The sequence below is a fragment of the Pteropus alecto genome, unplaced genomic scaffold (assembly GCF_000325575.1).
Source record: "Pteropus alecto unplaced genomic scaffold, ASM32557v1 scaffold17, whole genome shotgun sequence".
Taxonomy (NCBI): Eukaryota; Metazoa; Chordata; class Mammalia; order Chiroptera; family Pteropodidae; genus Pteropus; species Pteropus alecto.
Genome location: NW_006440645.1, coordinates 7,865,202 through 7,871,888, shown reverse-complemented (window position 1 = coordinate 7,871,888; position 6,687 = coordinate 7,865,202). Strand labels below are relative to the sequence as shown.

Genomic DNA, 6,687 nt, shown 5'->3' with positions numbered 1-6,687 from the left:
ACAGGAAGGTGATCACAAAAACGACATATCTTAAAGCCATTCCCAGTGAGGGGCACGCTTATTTAACCCGAAGGAGAGAAGACTGCAGGAGGATGGGGTAACTGTTCCCAAGTATGTGAAGGTCAGTCATGTGGAAACTGGATTAAACTTATTTTGCATGGCTCCAGATGTTAGAACTGGAACCAATCAGCAGAGCTAGAAAGAGGCATGTGGCTCATAATTTGGCAACAATGCAAACCTGCATTTCTTCAAAAGCAGTTAAACATGCATCTGGCAAAAGTGGGGAGAAACCATTTTTCTGCTAATAAAATGTGTAGTTCTTTATGCTCAAGTCTCAGTTCCTCAACTATTTTTAAAAGTTTTATTATCTGTTTCCTTCACTGATTAATGAGTTGAATAAATTTTTGATGTGTGTTCATTCTAGTTCACGTATTTCTATGAAAGTCATGTTTTTCACTTTTGAAAATGACATTTGACAAAGACATAAATTAAAAAGTGAAGTGGTTATCCAAATGGTTAATAAAATATTAACAAACCCTGACTTCAGAACACATAATTGTTCTCGGCACTAAACAGTTGACATCGGTGGCATTTGATTAGATTCTTTTAGAGTGACACTGTCTAACCAGAAACCTACAAGAAGAGGGCAGCTGAGATGATGAGAGGTCTCGAGAACATGTTAGGTGAGGTATTAATAGAACTAAGGAACAAAGAGTCAAGAGGGATATGTTGTGACAGTTTTTTTAAGTTTCATTTTTGATTCTATCAAATGTGACAAATCACAGTGCTGTATGAATTGAGGAACGTCATTAACCTTTCTAGGTCTCAGTTTCTTTATTTGTAAAATAAATGAGTTGGAATAGCTCTAAAATCCAAAGACAACTGTCCTCGGTATTGAAAGTTTATTGAATAAAGGAAGGATTAGATATATTTTGTGCATTTCCTAAAGGTACAACTAAGCCCTCTAGTTATATTATAGGGAAACAGATTCTTGTATGAGTGTAAATAAAAGCTTCCTAGCTATGAGAGACTTGTTCACAAATACAGCAAGCCGTCTTATGGAGGACTGAGTACTGGGGCCACTTTGGGAGATCCAATGACACATTCAAATGAATTCACCTGCTGGTGCCACTAACCTACAAGGCCTAAGAAGTTTGCCTCGCAGTCTGATTAAACCCAGGCATGGTTTTTTTTGTCTCCCAGAGTGAATCTGAAATGACTAACCCTGCGTTTCTAAAGGTTTTCTTTCTTTTTTTTCTGATTTTGTGTTTCTGTTTTTGTTTCTGTTCTTGGCCAAGTCTACTAGTCTGTCTGTTTCGATTAACTTAGAGTTCAAGTACAGTTGTGTCCTGGAACAGATCATACTGGTTTGTGAGAACCAACACAGGCATCTTTTTTTTCCTCAATTCTGCCTTTGTAGCATGTGTCGGTAGACTGGGAACAATTATGGAGATATTTACACCACAGAAATAGGCAAATGCTACACATTAGGGCTTGTTTTGGAGACAGCTGGCATATCCGAACCAATGTGTCTCTTCACAACTGGGTCCAGGCACTAGTAAGTCCATGTATTGTTTCTAACCACCAGATCCATCTCAATTGCATAATCTAGAGAGCGTCCTTCTAAAACTTTTAGTTTGGGCGGTGTTCTGTTCTACAGCCAGACCCAGGATGGCTAGGCAGGGTTCGACTCCATGGTTAAAAGATGACTGTGGGTGTGGGTACGTGAGTGTGTGAGTGCACTTGGCTAATTATTATGGGGAATTTGGTTTTATGATCTCTGTTTATCTCTGTTAAGTGGTTAAGGATTTATTTTCTACCAGGTGAGAAACGACAGCTAATCCAATTTGTCAGTCTTTTTGTTTATCTATTTGTCTACTTGTGAGCTCAAATTAATTAAGAAAATATTTCATGTTGACCGGAAAGGAAAACAGCCCTTCGAGAACTGGACTGGTGAGTTTTTTGTTTCTGTTTTGACTTGTGACCTGCGGCTGAGGTTATAGAGCTAAAGCCAGGCATTTCTCTGCAGTTGAGAAAAGCTTTTATCTCTCATTATGTATGTGAAATATTTTCTTACCTCTGGAGGATATTAATAAATTAAAAGTTCTTTTAAAGAAATTCTCTTCCAATTGACTTATAAAGTCAATTATTTATACTTATACTATGCTTACATAAATCTAATATTTCCAGAATTCCTGAGAATTAAAAAATTAAATTTTTAATACTCTAAATGTTTTGGTCTTTGATAAAAAAATTCTTTTAGAAAGTGCAAACTCAGAAGCACTTTATATGGTAATCTAAGTATGTATGCATAATATGTGATACATAATAATCTAAATTCACACAAGGTGAATCTTAGGATAAATCAGACTAGTTAATAATTTGGCTTAAGGAAAAAAATCTATATCTTTTTTCCACGATTTTAGTAGTAAGCATAATATATTTGTACATTTTCTATTTTAGAAGGTCTAAATTAGTTTTCTGAGTTTCCACAACTTCCTATAGGAGTTTATTGATGAAATAAGTTAACATTACTACTTAATAATATGAAGGATTATGAAAAATTACTCACATTCCGGTTTTCTTTGTGAAGCAGAGTTTCCTTTATGTAAAAGTTACAGTTAAATGGGTAATTATGGCCATTGAGGGAACCAAAGTTTTCCCATCCAAAATATGCCCTTTGGGATATTGATTTTAAGCTGGTGATTAAGAAACAAAAGACTCAGAAAGAACCTTTGACCCTCCCCCTTTACCTGCCTGAATGAATTCAGAAAAACTTGCTTAAAGGAAGAGAGCATCACCTTAGCATCATAATATAAACCAAATGTGGCAGACAGGGAGAGATCTCGGAGGCCTGTTTGCTGAACTTCCCTCTGTGTCCCATTGTTTCTGGGTGGCCCAGAAAAAATTTGTTTGCCACATGTTTGCTCTTTCTCATTTACCTGTAAATTGCCTACTTTTCCCTTAGAAATCCCAGACTCCTGCCTACTTCTCTTATTAATTTGACTGATATTAATTTAGTAGGCCAGCTGGAAGAACTTAGAAAATGGAAAGAAAGTTATTTTGTTGATTCTCCCAACACCATATTAGGAACGGCAGTGAATGGTGTAAGCAATAATATAGAGAACAACAATGTTTGCAAAGGAAAGGAATTTGTTTTGTTTTTTCAAAGAAAAAGTGAGTAGTTTTGTTCTAAAGGAAAATGTCTGTTCTGGATCATGGGACATGATAGGGAAAGGCAAAAGTTGAACAGATACCGAAAATTGTAGACCGTTTACTGAAGTCGTGGTTGTCTGAAAAGAAGCGATACGATATGTTAAAATTTTGGCAAAGTTCCTTCAGTTTTGATGGGCTTATTCAAAAAAATTTTTAAAAGGAACTTGGAATTCTTTATTGCCAAATATTGAACTAATGCAAAAAGAGAATTTGGCTTGCTCTCTACTAGAATGATAAACTGGACTTAGAGCTCTGAGCAAAGGGTAATAAGCAACTATTATTTACCTTTTGTGTCCAGATAGCAGGGGTGTATATGTAATTACCAGAATAATTTTCTGTACTTTGTGTTATTGATTTTATCATGTCTGATTTTCTTAAGAATAGTCTTCTCACATCTGAGAGAGCTAAGATTCCTTAAGGTTGTTTTACCTACTTCTGTGTCTATTTTTAAATATTGCATTATTGTTTTAATAGGTAAATCAAGTTTTTTCTCAAGCACCATAATCCTATCTTAATCATAGAGTTTATCTCCTCTATTAAATATGTTGGTTGCTTTTGCCTTCCTGAAAGCAGACCTTAAATTCAGAAAAAAAATAAAATTCTTAGATTGTCTTTACACCTAAAACTACCTTGGAAATTCCAAAAGAACTAATGAAAAAATCACAAAGATTTGTTCTCACACCTTATTAGAAAAAAGCGAATGTTAGAAATAATTAAGTTTGTTGGGTAACCCAATACTTTTTAATAAGCACGATACTATTCTAAGAGTAGCATGAGGAGTGCTGTCTAATCAGAATAGATGCTCAGCCTTCCCTAAGTCAAGTCTGTAGAGGAAAAATGTTATTCATATAAATAGTTCAGAAACTGTACATTTTACAGGGAGGTCCTTAAGGTCTGGCACTGTCCTTGATGTCCACGACTTGTTCTTAGCCTCAGGAAAAACACTGATCAAACCCTTATGAAACACGCATGCATTAGACAACTTTGTTCTGCTCCCTCCTGACACTGCAGGTCACTGTAATCAGTTAGTCACAGTCTTAAGGACCCATTCTGCTTTTCTCTCACGCTTGCCTGAAGGCTCTGCTATCCGTTATAAGCCAGAGATCGGATCTTCAACAAAAAGTCTTAGCGCACTGGGGAAAAGACTGCCCTGGGTACTCCTCCTCTAACTATCGATACACCAAAGAATGGACTCAGAATACAGGCTTCTGAGTTGACAGCCCTCAGACACCTTTCAAACTGCACCAGGATACTGAGGCAGGATTGGCAAGACTTATTTTTCTGGTTTGGAAGCTGATAACTTTGTGAACTCGGACTGCTGACTGAGTTGTACAAGATCAAAGGAACTGATGAAAGAAAGGTAACGCTTGGGAGAATTTGTTTGGAATATCGTTGGTATTTTCAAATACTCTATTTTATGATGGGCATATTATTAATTTTTTAGGTGGCAAATGGTTTTGCTTTTTAGACGCATGATTATCTCTTAGAGATACATGCTGAAACATTTTCATAGGAAATGATAGTGTCTGAGGGTGGGTTCAAATGATCTGGGTAGGAAAGTAAATTGGGTAGATAAGCCGAAGTCACTATTGATAATTATTAAGCAGGATGATGGGTAGATGAGGATTCATCATGCTAGTCTCTCTACTTTTTTACCTTTTTGATATTTTCCCACAGTAAAAACTATTTTAAAAATACCATTATCATAAATTTTCCTGTGTTTTTTAAGCTCTTTATAATCATTATTTAAATATCCACATCTTATTTCAAAATATGCTCAAACGACTATTCTCAATCTTTGTGGCTGAATTTAAGGTGCTTTCAATTTTTTATTACTGCGCATAATACTGAAACATATCTTCTTATGCATTAACTTTTCAGTGTATTTTGAATTATCCCCAGAAGAGGACGTGGTGGATCAAGAGGTAGAGAATCCTAAGGCTCAAGATCACGAAGCCACTTAATTTCCCAAATGTCTTCACTATTATAAACACTCATCAACCACACCCTCGTTGGCACTGGGCATTTTACTTTGTTTTAATATTTTCCAATTTGGTGAAAGGGATAGTATCTCAATGCACTTTCCCTGGAGAATTATTTCCAGTAGGCTGCTCCTACGCTGCTATTTGAATTTTCAATACTTTATGTTCACTTCCGTTTGGATAATAATCCTATGGGCACGGACTTTGCTATTCAGCTACTGGTGGGCATGAGCCCTTGCACCTGAGCCAGGGGAACCTTCTGGAGGCTCTAACACTGTGATCCTGAAATTTTCTGGCTCCTGGTATGAAAAGATGAAAAGAAGACGCAAAAGCCTGCAAGGGAACAGGTAATGACTGTCCCAAGTGAAGCTTTGAGCCAGCAGGCTACAACACTGTCCCAAGCGTGTCTGGAGCCTGGAGCCAGGACGAGATACTGGGGTCAGTGATGGGAAACTTACTTCAAGGGTCACATCTTACAGGTCAATCATGGGCTCTGGCATTAAAACAGGGAGGAAGAGAGAGCGAGCTGTCTACACCGATAAACTGTCGGATATAGCAAATGTCAGTGAATTTAAAAAATATAAAGCATGCTGAGAAACCACCCTTAGTTTGCCTGATTTTGAGACTATGTTGCGGCAACAGGGGCATAAGAAATCAACTTTTTGCAGGTGGTTTGAAAGTGTCAGGGGTAAACCACCTGTCAACAGAGGTATGACAAATAATTACTCAGTTTTCTTAAGCCAAACTTTGCTGGATACAATATTAGTTTTCTACATCACTCCAGCACCAAATCTTCCATGATTACACCCTGAAACAGATTAACTCAGGGAAAGTGGGAGGTAAGGTAGGAGAGTGGTAACTGGTTAACAGCGACCCTCTCTGAACATCATGACTGTTCTGTTCAAGAAATCACTTCGCCTAGTTGCTGTGTTTGATAAGTCTTTATTTATGAATTTGTCAGAAAAATTGTGAAAGACTTTGAAATGGGTAAAGATTACTGGGCATCTTTTCAGAGGAAAGCTAGGCGTTGCTAGAGGACCTCTGGGGCTTATGTGATTTTACTGGGGTCTGTGCCTTCCACTGCCTTTGACTGGGCTACTTTAGAACTGTTTTACAAAGTGATAATAATGCAAATCATTCTTGTCCACAGGGGTGTAAATGAGTTGTGTTGTAGGGATACATTTGATTTTCCCTTGTGGAAAAGAAGATTCTAGCCTCACATCTTACTGGCCTGCGAAGTTCAGCGATTTCATCGTCTCATTCCCGACTGCCTGTATACAGGTCTGTTCTTCAGATTTTCCCTTTAATCTATTAGGTTGTAATATCTTACTGGTTTCCTCACTAATGAAAGAGTTTTGTAAAATCTTTGGCACTTTTTCATTCATATCTGTATGAGTGTCTTGATTTTATTCTTGAAAAATTATCCTTTAACAACTGATATCTCAATTCACTGGGTATTAATTCTTTCTAGCAGTCGTTAATTCCCCCC

General features: G+C 37.1%; 1 long non-coding RNA gene across 1 annotated transcript in view; it reads left to right on the top strand.

Moving 5' to 3' along the window:
* Window positions 1-1,352: 1,352 nt before the first annotated feature.
* LOC112484613 overlaps window positions 1,353-6,687 on the top strand; it is a 6,472-nt gene continuing 1,137 nt past the window's right edge. Inside the window, exons 1-4 of the long non-coding RNA XR_003048083.1 lie at window positions 1,353-1,953; window positions 4,294-4,576; window positions 5,098-5,545; window positions 6,349-6,479. This is a non-coding gene — a long non-coding RNA (uncharacterized LOC112484613). The remainder of the gene's footprint in view (window positions 1,954-4,293; window positions 4,577-5,097; window positions 5,546-6,348; window positions 6,480-6,687) is intronic.